We start from the raw sequence: 14,859 nt of genomic DNA, 5'->3' as shown, positions 1-14,859 counted from the left end.
TTCACCACCGTATTATTAAAACAAAGACAATCACTGACATAAACTACCTGGCTTATCCTACCACCATGGTAATTATATTCACTGATGAAATACTACATTTAAATAATGTCCCGCAACACTTAGATTAGCAAAAGCCAGTGTATTCAAAGCTAAATGGAATTTAAGTGGCGGATGGGCCTTTTGCTAATGTAGCCCACTGGTGAGTGTGTGTTACAGGTCCCCTTGTGTGCCTGAGCTGTAGAGGATATGAGTCTGTTACAGCCCTAGATAGGGTGTGTTATCTGAAATTGTAGTAGCTCTTGCATTTAGTTCTGGAGGTCCCCAGCGTATCAGCCAAAATGGCAGCCATTGCTCTAGCCCTCTTCAGAGAGGTGGATTTCACCCTGATAACATGTTGGATATGCCCACTTGAATTCAAGTCCTTGCCTTTTCTTATTTCACAACAGCATGGAGCATCCCACTTTGAAGATTTCCTGGCATTTTCTGCTGTTGGTTTTATTTTTATTTATATTGTAGTAGCGCCCAGAGATTCCAATCAGCCCATGGTACTAGGTACTGTATACACAGTAGGAAGATGTGGCCCTGGTCTCCCACAGTTTAGAGTCCAAGAAGTTCCTTTTACGTGCATCACAATTTTAACATTTAAGTGAATGTAGTTCCTGGTATGTGACAGTCTTTGTTACACAGTGTTGCCCTTGTTTTGATATTATCTTTTACCAGGCGGTTAGGATTCAGTTCAGGCTGATGTTGAAGGAGATGTCAGACAAGTCTGGGTAGCACCTCGGAGTCTATTGTGTGATGCTCCTAGGTAATTTCATGCTACAGAACTACAGGCTTAGTTGCCAAGCACAAAGAGGGATAAGATGCTGATCTGGACATTGTAAGTATGATTCATCAGGCAATGGGTATGAAATGGTATTATACCTTTACAGTAAAAAAGTGATTTCATGAGGCTGGGGTGAGTGTTGTGAAGGTGTCAGGGCCTGATTCTGCTTGTCAGGGCCAGTATGCTGGTGTAAATCAGGAAGAAATCCACTCCTGTTTACATCACCCTTAGCTTTCACCCGTAGCCAGATTCCTAGGCTACTTGCAAAGTGAAGTGCTACTCAAAGGGACCAAGGGAAGAAAGAATGTGGCCATCAGGGTGAGATCTTCTCAACAGGTTGATAAATCAGGTCTGATTTTTTCCCCTCTTTTTTTTAATTTTCCAGGAGATGGTCAAGACTGCAAAGGGAACGGCTGCCTGAGATTTGAAACCGAGACAAGGGTAATTGTGAGTATAAATTCCTACTACTTTGAGGTTGTTTCTGTGCTAGAAGAGTGAGGGGCTTTAGGAAACAGGGCAAATGGGTTTCCCAGAGAGACGATACTGTCCTGACTTTTTAGCCACCTGAGGGATACATTCTTGGGGCCTGATCTTACATGGTGCTAAGCGTCTTCTATGAGATGCTGAGCACCATCAGCCACTATGGACCTCAATGGGAGTCGAGGGTATGCAGTGACAGCCAGTCTGGGACACTGATGAGTCAGTAGAAGCCCAAAACCCCTCCAAAAAAGAACAAACTATTTTTAAAAGATGTAAAGTGACAGAACTGCAACATGTTGCTTTCCATCAGTCTGTTGAGAATATTATTGTGCTTTATACATGTTTCGTGCATGTATTTCCTTGTATGTTGGAACCCTACCTGTAAGAAGCAGAAACAGTTATTTTACCATTTACACAGATCTATGATATGCCAAAGGATTTTTGTTTAACATTTTGATGAATGGCTTGTAGTTTCCTTATGCCTTGCCCTAATGCAGACCTCCTGGGTGACGAAGGACTCCTGGGTCAGATGATTGCCCAGCATTCATTGATAGAAAGAAAAGATTTCAGATTTTTGATTTAAACGAGCTGAAGAGTAGGGGCCAGATCCTCTGGTGGTGTAAACTGGTGTTGCTCCATTGAACTGAGCTACACCGATTTGCACCAGCTAAGGCTCTGGCCTCATATGTCACCATACAGGTGGATTGGTGACCCTTTTGCTCACAAGGGCTGAATCCTGAGAAGTACTATGCCCTTTCTGAGCACCTTGATAACTGTGGGTCAGGTCCTAATGTCCTTTGTCCAGGCCTCGTTCTGCCACCTTGCACTTGTTGAGAAGTGCCTTCACTCCTGGAGTAGTCCCACTGGATTAGATTGGTTCCTGTACTGCATGGCTGTAAGAACTCCCCTGGCATGCCTGCAGGCACTGCTTGGACCTGAGGTCTGGGTGCGGAGGAGTACGTGGGTGCTGTGTGCAGAAATAAGAATGTACTGCATGCATGAAACTCCCCCTCCACCCAAGCACAGGTAGGTGGTGAGGGGTATGGAATGGGGGCAGGACAAGTTGCAGTGAGCTGGTGCAGAGGGCATAGCGGCATAGGCTAGGAGCAAATTCCGACCCATCCACCTCCTCTTCTCCGAGCAGTCTCTGGGGTGCTCCTGGGACAGTGCAGCAACATGGGTGTGGCATAATTTAGCCCCTGGAAAGGAACAGTGCTACCCATGGAGTAAAGAATTAATGGTCACGAGTAAAGAGGGCAGAACTGGGGCCTCGGCTTTTCTCAGCCTTTACTCAGGCAATCTCCATGTTGAAGAAAATGGGAGAGTGCCTCGTGCCAAGAGAGGTCCCGCCTGTGGAAATACATGTGAGGAGTGAGTCTGGGGGGTGGAGGGAGAAAGCACTGCCAGGATCCTGCTCTGGGTTTTTCTGGGTTGTGCTGTCCAGGGCGGAGTTTGCTCACTTGCCTCAGAATGGGTAGAGGCTTTGCCCCTAGCCTCATGGATCCCCTGAGACCTGATCTTCAGGTGCCCAGCGCCATCCGTGAGGGAGGGCTCAGGATCTGTCTGACTGACATGAATGAGAGTTGCAGATGATGCTTAGAACCTGTCGGGATTCAGTCCGGTTTGTCCTCTGTTGCACATACTTGGATGTCTCTAGATCCTTTTTGAATTTTTCCTCTCTCTTCAGGGTTGTTCTCAACTCCTCCCTAGTTGCCTTATGGTGTGTGGCAAGCTGTTTCCTCCCTCTCCTATCTTGTTAATGAAAATACTAAAAAAAAGGTTTAACTCGGATTCTTGTGCTGCCCCCACCATTCCACACCTCCCACTAGCTTAGTACATTGTGTTCATCCTATCCCTTTGCTCCGGGTTCTCCAGTCTCCATTCATAGCCAAGCCAACGAGAATTAAATCTGAGCGCTACGTTTTGTGAAGGACTGGATCGAATGATTTAATAAAATCCAAATATATCCAGCTACCACTTCATCCACAACATGACAATTTCTACTAAAAGAAAGCAACTCTGAAACTTGTCTGGCAAGCTCCGTTCTTTAATGCCACCTTTTCTGTTGTTTATGGCTACAGATGGTGATGCCCAGTTCCCATTTCCACCAATTATGGCTGATTTGGGGATGAGAAGTAGGATAACACCATCCACCTCTTGGTGCACGTCCTCTCGCTAATCTAAGCACTGGTTTGATGTACCGAAATCCTGATGCTGCAAGCTCTCGAATTCGTACTGACAAGTAGTAATATAGCATTGCCTCTTTTGCCTCTTTTTCTAACACCAGTGTACCATTCTGAAACCGGCATCACTCCTCTGCCAAGCAGTAGCAGATGGTGTCCAGGGGGAGTCAGCTTCCCAGGGTGGAGAAATCAGTGGATGTGGTATAGTCTAAGCGTAACTTGCTTTATTTGTACACAGACAATGGGCCGTGGCATAATCTAGCCCACGGACAGTAACAATGCTGCCCCTGGAGTAAAGAATTGATCATCACAAGTAAGGGTGGACTGAGAGTTCAAACCGCATGCCTGACAATCCCAGGCTCAGCCTAACGCCAGTGCCTGGTCCAGGGACCAATTCTGTCTCAAGAACTGACTCCAATCAGAGCCCAAGGCAGAGAGCAAATTCTCCTGCTACTCACACAGCTCCCTCTATGCCACAGATGTCTCTACACAAACCTTTGCACAAACCAAAATTAATAATAACACGCCATATCTTCCCAAGTGTCAAAACTTGCTCTCACATTAAGCAAAGGAAATCAGAAGAATATATGTAAGTGCCATCTGGTGCTGCCTGCCATAACAATAGTGTGTGTGTCCTTGAGATCTATGCACTACGAGGAACTTTCATGCATAGACCTCTGCCTCCACATGAGAAGAGTCTCAATTAGGGAGCTGTGGGCTCAGCACCTCCCAGGATCAGACTCTATTAATCTCTCTGGGCCTCAGCCCTTCTCTCTAAGATGGGGATGGGGATGGTTCCCTCTGTCACAGGCATGTGAAAGTAAATGAATTAATACATGTGAGGCAGTCACATACCACTTTGGGGGCATTATGTGAGAACTTAGATAGAGATGCAAGATCCTCAGTGGCACTAAACTGATTTACTCCAGATGAGGCTCTGTCCCTTAGCTGAAACAGGCAAACAGAAATCATAAAATCCTAAAAGCAGGTTCAGCTTATTAAGCATACATTTATACTATAGTTTGTGTTAAATAATTGGCATTCGTTGGCATATTTGACTTGGATACTGTTTAATGATTTACTGAACTATCCATCAGTCTTTATAATCATCCCATGATCCTTTCTTGGGTTTCCATGTGTTTCCTTTGCCCGGGGTCTGCAAATCTCTCCAAATAGATTTTTCTCCTGCAGCCTTGTTCATATATTTTTTTCCTTCGCAAAGGAGCCATTTCAGTCTCCTTACAATTTGCACAGACATTTCAGAAAGCTGTGACACAATCTTTCTGCTGACGGGTATGTGATCTGTCCTGTCTCAGCTCCTGCTATTCTTTTTTGGTGGAGTCCCCATGAGAAGTAAAACTCTAATTTGCTGCGAAGAAATAGAATCGTTATCTAGACTGAAATAATTTCTTTTTTCAACCCACAAACTGATAAAACATCAAATTGGTGGAGTTTTCTTATCATCTCATAGAATTTGTAGGACACAAAATAATGACCTGTCAACTTGCTTTGAGCAGGCCAGTTCTGTAGCTCTGCACCAATCACGTGGCCCCTACCACAAAATCTAGGTCTGTCTTGATGGTATTTTAATAAGGATATTTAAGAGAACTCCTGAGAAGCCTCACAACTGGATGGGTAATGCAAGAGCTGAGATTTTAGTATAACTTATTATTATTTTTGGTCCCTTTAAGCTACTATATTTACAGTAGAATCTACACTTATGCTAAGTTTAAGGCAGTTGTATATCTTGTGTGTTCAGGATCTGTTAACTAGAGAGAAATATGCTGGCTTGAGTTCCTGGAGCTCTTACTTTTCAATTTGGTGACAAACTGGCTGCTGGTAATCCGAGTACAGGTTTGACCAATATTAGCACCTGAGCCTGCAAGCTTCCAGTATAAAATTTTGTCCACTCATTTAGACTACATCCATTTTGGGGAGCCCAGCACCAAGGGCCTATTTTCCATGGGTACAGAGGTCCCACAGCTTCATCTGAAGTTAATGGATGCTTCAGATGCTCAACCAGATCCAGGGTTTGTCAAGTTTGAGCCCCTAGAAACTGAAGGAGCCTAAATTAACAGACATGTCTGAAAACTGTGTCTCTGCTCATTAAAGCTGCCCTTATAGAAGCAGTCCCATTGAAGCCAGTGACAAAGAATCCCGTGGGACTATTGACGTCAGACTCTCACATGAGTAAGGACCATTCACATGTGAGAGAGTTTGCAGGATCACGCCTTCCTGATGTGTGTTTTGATGCCATTTTGAAAGATAGGCTTGGATACTTATCACTGGCAGGCTGGTGCAAAACAGCTCATCCACTTTTGCACAGACACGTTTGAAATGGGACTACGCTAATGTGAACCTGGTATCATTTAATTTGCACTAGCAGGGTCCCCACCAGGGAGTTACAGTGCAACACTTCAGTGCAGTTCACACCCCCATAGTCCACATTGCAGGGCCATGTAGACATGCCTTAAGGAATCATCTCCCTGGCAAAACTGGTGAAATTGCTCAACCGGCAATGGTTTCAAGACCTCCGACCTCATTTATGTCAGTCTGAAGGTATGTCCTAGATGGAGCGACATACCCACATTAGCTTTTCCTGTGTAGGTGTGATGGGACTGGCTTCATTGTGTGCTATACAAGCACACTGGGGACTTTAGGTACGTACACACATTACTAGCCTGCACTGAGGCCCGTACGGCTGCGTCTACACTGCTATTTTTAGCCCTGCTAGCACAGCTAAAGCTAATGGAGCTATGCTATGTCACACAGTCACCAAGCAATGCTCTGGAACAGCTCCCCACAAAGCCAGTCAGGACTTTGGGGAGCCTCCTCTCCCTTGGAGCAGACTTGTTCGGGGCAAGAAGCTCACACGTCTTCACCTCCTGGGTCTCTCCTTGGAGCATTCAGAATCCTCTGCCCCTCCATGCGCTTCCCACAGCGAGCCCACCCAGGCGGGGTCCTGGGGAAGCCACAGGGTCCTGCACCCCCACTTTGCAGTTAGACGTGACTCTTAGCCAGCGAGTAAAACAGAGATTTATTCGATGACAGGAACAGGATCTAAAACAGAGCTTGTAGATACAGCGAACCGGACCCCTCGGCCGGGTCCATTCTGGGGGGGAGTGAGCCAGACCCCCAGGTCTGCACTTCACTCCTCGTCCCCAGGCAGCTCCAGACTAACAATCTCCTCCAGCCCCTCCTCTCTGCTCAGCTCCTTTCCCGGGCCAGGAGGTCACCTGATCTATTTGTCTCCAACACCTTCAGCTGGCACCTTTGCAGAGAAGGGGCCCAGGCCATCAGTTGCTAGGAGACAGAGTGTCAGGCATTTAGGTGCACTGGCCCCTTGCTCTGCAGCAATCACACACCCTCATCCCACCACCTAGATACTTAAGAACTGCATAGGGGACACTGAGGCACCAACACAGTATTCAGAGCAACATTAAAAACATTACCAGTTCGTCACAGCCTACCTGTGCTGCAATCACATCTCAGACTGCAGTGCAAGACATACCCAGGGGAGTTGAGATCCTGCATAGGGTAGCTCCAGGGGAGTGGTATCACCTTGTCGTAAACAGGGTTCTGGAATACTCTCTTTGTGAATACTCCTGTGGAATTCTAGAGCCATTTCCGCGTAGGGCCTGGGAACTGACATTAGTGGGAGGGGAGAGCTCTTTCCAGGCCTCAGGATCAAGCCCCTACCACCCTGCAGGGTTAGTTCCTAACTGAGCTGCTCCCCTCTTTAATTAGACTTGTTCATCCAGATAAGGCACTCTGCGTTGGGCTGGAATTTTACTCCTACACTTCAAGATTTTCTTTTTTAAGAAAAATGTCTAGTCCTGATCTTCAAATATCCGATCCTTCAGCCTTTTATTTGTCATTCAGATACATTTTTGTATTTCCCTTGAAGTACCTGTTGTGAGCCCCATCATGCTGAGCACTGTTCATTGCATAGTGAGAGACTGTCCCTGCCCCAGTGAGCTTACAGAGTAAACAGAACAGGAGTACTTGTAGCCCATGAAAGCTTATGCTCAAATAAATTTAAGTCTCTAAGGTGCCACAAGGACTCCTGTTTTTTTTGCGGCTACAGACTAACACGGCTGCTGCTCTGAAACCTGTCAAAAGGTAAACAGACAAGACTGAGGAAGTATGATTCTCCCCATTTCACAGATAGAGGTGCCCAAGGTCATCTACACTGCAAAAGACCCCCCCCCCGCAGCATTGCGTCTCAGAGCAGGCTCAACTGACTTGGGCTCATGGGGCTCAAAATGGCAGTGCAGATGAGGCCACTCGGGCCCTGAAACCGGGGAGGGTCTCAGAGTCCAAGCAGGACCTCTACACTGCTATTTTTAGTTCTGTAGCATAAGCCCTGAAAGCCCAAGTCAGTTGATGTGGGCTCTGAGACTCACTTCAGTGAGTTTGTTTTGTTTGCTATGTAGACATTCCCTTAGTCAGAGAGCAATTAAGTAACTTGCCACATACAGCCTGCAGCAGAGGTCTTCTGCTGCCCCAGGTCTTGTAAGTCCCAGGCCTGTACCTTAATCGCAAGGCCATCCTTCCTCTTACACTGCGCTGTCTAAGATTAAGGATGTGGTCTTGCTCCCATTGACCTCCATGATTATGTCCTAATGTAGCTACAGAGGGAAACATGCAAAAATCTAGTTAAAAAAAGAAAACAAATCTAGGTTGGACAGGCTCTCGCCTCCTGCTGTGAGTTCCTCCAGCCCCCAACCAGCACAAGGCAAAGCAAAAAAGAAAAGCAACTCTGGAAAGGGTCAGTTCTTACTGCTTAATTGGTCAGCTGTCTATAGAGCCAATTTCTGCAGCTTTCTGTGGCATGGCAGGCCCCTAGGTAATATCTGACTGAATAGAACTGTAAGTGTTTAAACTGTATTGATGGAAACGGCTGTTTTATCCTATGTGCCTGAGATTTCAGCCCATCAGACACGAAGCAGGTCAAGATTCTTATGTCATTGTGTGTATTATAAAAAGAACAGAATATGCTTGATAAAAGTGGGGACTTAAAAGAGAGACTTCTTTAGGTATGAAACTTTCAAGTCACACAATGCATCAAAGACCCATAGTCCGTACATTGAAAGGGGCGAAAGACATTACCTAATATATTTGTAGAATGAATAATAAGCATCCTGAGTGCCTGGAAGCTAATTTAGAAGTACAGATTGCACTGTGTCTCCCCGGTCTGAATCGCTCTCCAAAAGAGTCACTAGCAAAAGAAAATGAATTTGGAGACCAACTTTTCTCCATTTAGATGCCCTCTTTTTGAATGTCTCCTGGTAAGAGTTACTTATGAAAAGATTAAATAAAGTCTGTGCTAGAAGCAGCATGTCTCAAAAGAAACTCTGGAGCCAGTAGGGATTCCACATCTCCTCTCCCCTACACACACATTTTTGTTCCTTAAATATTGAAAGCGTTGCATGCAATGTACTGTAATAGGGTCCTTAGGATGCAGGGGCATATATTAGCATCGGGGATGGGGGGTTCTTATTTTTCTTAGGCACTTCATTCTTACAGAATAGGGAGGTGTCTTGGGGGGAAAAAGCCACCCTATCAGCAGTCTTTGCTTTTGTTCCAGCAGAGGCTCCATTGTTTTGTTTGGACACAGTAGAGGATTACCTGTTGCTCTTTGCAGCAGAAGTTGGAAATCTTGCACACAGTTGAAGGTACCAATTACGTTTCAGGTGTTGGTGTTGTGCAAAAACTGCCTTTTTAAACAAGAAACTGTTCCAGGGGTCCCTTGATGTATTAGAGGGAGCATTCTGTACCTGCAGTACCCAGCAATATAATGGAACTGTGCATGATAGGTGAGATTGGCCCCTGTGTAATGGCCAATACAACCCATGGGATCTGAGTGGGACTTGAGTGGTGTTCGTGTAGGCCTGAATTTCACCTTATGCTAGGAGATTTAGGGCCCAATCCAGCTCTCACTGAAGTCAATAAGAGTCTCTTCACAGACATCAATGGGATTTGGATTGAGCCTGAAGCACTCAAGCTTGAAATCATTGAGAGTTTTGTCAGGGGCACTGAAGGAAGCAGGATCTGGACCTAAAAATGAGAAGAGTGGAGCCCTTCTTTTCTAGATCCTTAAAAATAATCTACTTCTTGTGTGGTGTTCAGTCCCAGAGAGCCAAATCCTGTGAGATGCTGAATTTTCTCAGCCTCCATAATAGTAATGGGAGATGAACGAGCTCAGTGCCTCTCTGGGATCACCTGTGCCTCACAGCGTCGATGCTTGTGAGAAAAAGCATGGATGGAACCTCCAAAATCACCAACCAGAATGTTATGTTAACATCGAGACATGAGCTAGGTGACCTGGATGAGCTAGGGGCTTGCTGATGGGATTAGGGAGTTTATCACGTTAGGGCTGCTGGTTGGAAATGGGATGAGACTGGTAATGAGTGGAAGCTGATACCTGAAGGCTCTGTTGGCCTCTGTGAAATAAGCTAGTGGCCTCCCACCGCATTCCACAGGACATCACAGAACTGCCCCAAGTGTCTCACTCTTGTTGACAGCAGACAGACACGGATTGAACGGGCCCCAGAGACTGAACTAACCTTTCACCTCGGCAGGCTGGGGTTGAATCGCATTAGGGGTGCAACATGGGGGAAACTCTCATTCCTGCATTGAGCAGAGGGCATTTATCTCCAGGACTGTCAATGAGGCATCTTCCATGAGCCTTTAAAAAATATACCCTGTCTGGTGAAGCGGAACAGAACAAAAAGAGCAAGTGTGGAGGGAAGGATCACACCGTCAGCAAACAGGCAGCACAACAAGGCTGCAAAATTGTCTGACCTGAGCAAGCCACAAAAATATCTAGGAAAACAGAATTTACAGGTCAGCTGGATTTCTGTTCCCCCTTTGCCTTGCAGAATGAGTGGCTGCTCCAAGCCAGCTCTGTTTCCTGCTGCCCTCACTTGTCACATCAAACTTTATTTTTACCATCTGTGGAGACATAGTTAAATTTTAATGCTCACTTATCTCCTTCTCCCCCAGGCCACAATTAATTGAGGCCAAGAGGCAGGCAGGGCTGCTCAGGCAATATTTACAAGAAGAAGGGAATGTTAATGGGTCACTTGGGCCGAGCCCTGTGGATGGGGGAGATGCTGCAGGTGGGAGGTGACAGTTGGCAAGGGAGGAAATCTTTGGAACCTTGCAGAGGCCTCTAGAGTGATTAAAATTGCTGAGAATTAGGCTTTTTATAGCAATGAATTAAAACCTGTTCCCTACATTAAAATGCTAGTGCTGGGTCTCTTGTTTCTCTGGGACTCTTCTGGTGGCTGGGTAGCAGCGAGGCTGTGATGTGAAAGAGAACAAGGAGCCAGGAGGGAGAACGGCATAGAAGCTACAGGAGCCTTTCGGAGTTATAAACTCCTTCGATGCTGCAAAACTTGAACGTGGGAGCTCACAAAGAAATGACAGCTGCTCCTCTCACAGCTCAGCCTGGCAGCAGTGTTCAGCTGATTATTATTATTTAAAGAGATAAGGTGGGTGAAGTAATATCTTGTATTGGACCAACTTCTCCTGGTGCGAGAGAGAAGCTTTTGAGCTACACGGAGCTCTTCTTCAAGTCTGGGAAAGACATTCAGATTGTCACAGCTAAATTCAAGGTGGAACAGATTGTTAAGCATAAGGAGTTAACAGATGTTGCAAGAAACCATTCAAAATGAAGTGGGAAATTAACACCCCTCCAGTCATAGGACAAATGAGGTTTACACTTAGTGGTTTATAGATTGTTGTAATGAGACACAAAACCAGGATCTCTACGGAGTCCATGATTTTTAGTGTCTAGCAAGTTATGAATTTAGGCTCCCAGGTTCATCTTTTGACGGTGTTGTGCAGATCTCCTTTGAGGATGAGGACAGAGAGGTCAGATGTGGAGTGATCATTCTGTGAAAAGTGTTTGCTCCCAGATGAAAGGGTGTCTTTGCCTTTTATCATTTTTCTGTGTGAGTTCAGCTGAGAGTGAAGTAACTGTCCTGTTTCATCTACATGCTGTTATAGGGGCATTTGATGCACTGGATGAGGTACATCACATGTTGCGATACAGCATGTTTAGAACACAGGGATCTTGAAAGGTGTGTTGTGTGGGACGTTGGTCATCATAGCAGTGGAGATATATCTGCAGGTTTTGCATCTCTTGTTTCAGAAGGCTCTGGTGCTGCTTTGAGTTGAAGTCTCCTGGTCTGTGGATGGCTTGCTCTGGTGATGAGTTTGATGAGGTTTGGGGGCGGTGTTTGAAGGCCAAAAGATGGGGATCAGGAAAGATCTCTTTTAGAATGGGGTCCCCATCAAGTAAGAGTTGTTTGATGATACCAGTGTGTGGTGGTAGGTACCCACTTGGGGTGTGCGGTCTCTGGATTTTATTTTTCTGTATTGAGGCAGTTTATCTCAGGGTACATGGATGTCCTGTTCCAGGATGCAATCTATTTCTCCAGTTCTTATTTGGTGAAGGCAATTTTAAATGTGTTAAAGTGAGACTCAGCAGGTCAGGGTCCCACCATGCTATGTGCTGTGCATACACAGAGAGAATAGTAGTCCCTGCCCCAAAGAGCTTATGATATGAAATATAAGACCCAATAGGTGGATGAGACAAACAAATTGGCCAGGTGGATGCTGGCGGGGACCAGAGGAATACAAATAATAAGAGGTTGCACATTTCTTAGCTAAGCAGGAGCAGTATCCCAACATGCTGCTTGCCGAGCTGTTATCAGTTGGGTTTCCTCTGGAAAATCTAAGGGCTAAAGGAGTTCAGGAGAGCTAGCAGCCCTAGTAAAGGCACAACTGCAAACCATCCCATCGTGAAGAAGAGATAGGAAGAAAAATAAGAGGCTAATATGGTTCAATCAGGAGCTCTTTATGACCTGAAGATCAGAAGGGAATCCTACAAAAAGTGGAAACATGGATGAATTGCTCAGGTGCAGTACAGGAGACTATCACAAGCATATAGGGACAAAATCAGAAAGGCTAAGACACAAAATGAGTTATATCTAGCAAGGGACATAAAAGGGAATAAGAACAGGTTCTTTAAATACATAAGGAGCAAGAGCAAGACAAAGGAAAGCATAGGTCCTCTACTTAGCAGGGAAGGAAAGCTAATAACCAATGACATCAAAAAGGCTGGGGTGTTTAATGCCTCTTTTGCGTCAGTCTTCGCTAAACAGGTTAATGGTGACCAGATACTCAACATAATTAATATTAACAAGGGGGAAGGAATTCAAGCCAAAATAGGGAAAGGACAGGGTAAAGGAGATTTAGATAAGTTAGATGTATTCAAGTTTCAGGGCCTGATGAAATTCAGGCTAGGGTACTCGAGGTACTCACTGAAGCAATCATCTTTGGGAACTCATGGAGGATGGATGAGGTCCTAGAGGACTGGGGAAAGGCACACATAGTACCTCTCTTTAAAAAGGGAAATAAAGAGGATCCTTGGAATTATAGATCAGTCAGCCTAATTTTGATACTGGAACAAATTATTAAACAGTCAGTTTGTAAGCTCCTAGAGGATAATAGGGTTATAAGGAATAGCCAGCATGGATTTGTGAAGAACAAATCATGCCAAACCAACCTAATTTTCTTCTTTTAGAGGGTTACTGGCCTAACAGATGGGGGGAAAGCAGTAGATGTGATATATCTTGATTTTGGTAAAGCTTATGACAGAGTCTCACATGACATTCTCATAAGCAAACAAGGGAAGTGCGGTCTAGATGAATTTACTATAAGGAGGGTGGACAACTGATTTAAAGACCGTACTTAAAGAGTAGTTATCAATGGCTCGCTCTCGAACTGGGAGGGTGTATTTAGGGGGGTCCCACAGGGATCAATCCTTAGTCTGGAACTGTTCAATATTTTCATTAATGACTTGGATAATAGAGTGGAAAATATGCTTATAAAACTTGCAGATGACACCAGGCTGGGTGGAGTTGCAGGCACTTTACCGGACAGGATTAGAATTCAAAAGGACCTTGACAAATTGGAGAATTGGTTTCAAATCAACAAGATGAAATTCAATGAAGATAAGTGCAAAGTAATTCACTTAGGAAGAAAAAATCAAATACACAACTACAAAATGGAGAATAGCCAGTTAGGTGATAGTACTAGTAAAAGGGACCTGGGGGTTATAATGAGTCACAAATTGAATATAAGCCAACAATGTGATGGAGTTGCAAAAAAGGGTAATGTCATTCTGGAGTGTAGCGACAGCAGTGTCAGATGGAAGACTCAGAAGGTAATTGTCACACTCTACTTGGCATTGGTGAAGTCTCAGCTGGAGTATTGTGTCCAGCTCTGGGTGCCACACTTAGCAAAGATGTGGACAAATTGGACTGAGTCCGGAGGAGAGCAACAAAAATGATAGAAGCTTTTGAAAACCTGACCTATAAGAAAAGGTTAAAAAAACTAGACGTTTGTTCTTGAGAAAAGAAGGCTGAGGGGGGATCTGCTAACAGTCTTCAAATACGTTAAGGGGTGTTATAAAGAAGACTGTGATCAATTGTTCTCCTTCCTCTGAAGGTAGGACAAGAAGTAATGGTCTTAATCTGCAGCAAGGGAGATTTAGATTAGAAATTAGGGAAAACATTCTAACTATAAGGATAGTTAAACTCTGGAGTGTGGAATCCCCATCATTGGAGGTTTTTAAGAACAGGTTGGACAACCATCTGTCAGAGACTGGTTTAGCTTTACTTGGTGGTGCTTCAGCACAGAAGGCTGGACTTGATGACTTCTCAAGGTCCCTCCCAACCCTACATTTCTATGATTCTATGCACATTATAGAAGAGGTGAGTTTGGAGGAGTGACTAGAAGGAAGATAGAGGTGGTGGCCTTACAGATTTTGACAGGGAACTTTTCCCACTCTCTCGCCCTCTCTTTGCAGGGACCAGTGTGAAGCCAACATTCCACTCATGTTCCACTTTAACCCCTCCAGACGGGCTCACATGGCACTTGTGTGGTGCCTGGGCCTCATGCCATCCCAATACACAAGGTGAATTTCACCCTTAATGTGTGTAGCGAAAGTGCAGTTAAGAAGGTCAGTGGAAAGAGGTCTCCAAATTAAAGATCACTTTAAAATTAACCATCCATGAGTCAATCTCTTTAAAAACAAATCAAGGAAGAAGGAAAAAAAACAGAGCTAGCAAGAGATCAGTTGGAAAACAGATATCTGGCCTATCTTTGGGGGCTGGTCAGTAATAATAAATGGGGGGAAAGGCAGAATATGGCAGCACAGATTACAGGACAGGTGGCAGAAATCCACACCCTACCTGTATAGAATCATAGAATATCAGGGTTGGAAGGGACCTCAGGAGGTCATCTAGTCCAACCCCCTGCTCAAAGCAGGACCAATTCCCAACTAAATCATCC

At 45.0% G+C, this 14,859-nt stretch overlaps 1 protein-coding gene across 1 annotated transcript in view; it reads left to right on the top strand.

Moving 5' to 3' along the window:
* Window positions 1-1,227: 1,227 nt before the first annotated feature.
* The window catches only part of ZBTB7C (zinc finger and BTB domain containing 7C), a 129,507-nt gene continuing 115,875 nt past the window's right edge, over window positions 1,228-14,859 (top strand). Inside the window, exon 1 of the mRNA XM_032798471.2 lies at window positions 1,228-1,273. The gene's annotated coding sequence lies outside the window, so the exon portion shown is untranslated. The remainder of the gene's footprint in view (window positions 1,274-14,859) is intronic.

This window comes from Chelonoidis abingdonii, chromosome 6, assembly GCF_003597395.2.
Source record: "Chelonoidis abingdonii isolate Lonesome George chromosome 6, CheloAbing_2.0, whole genome shotgun sequence".
Taxonomy (NCBI): Eukaryota; Metazoa; Chordata; order Testudines; family Testudinidae; genus Chelonoidis; species Chelonoidis abingdonii.
Note: the sequence above shows the minus strand (reverse complement) of the source record. Positions and strands in the feature narration are given on the sequence as shown.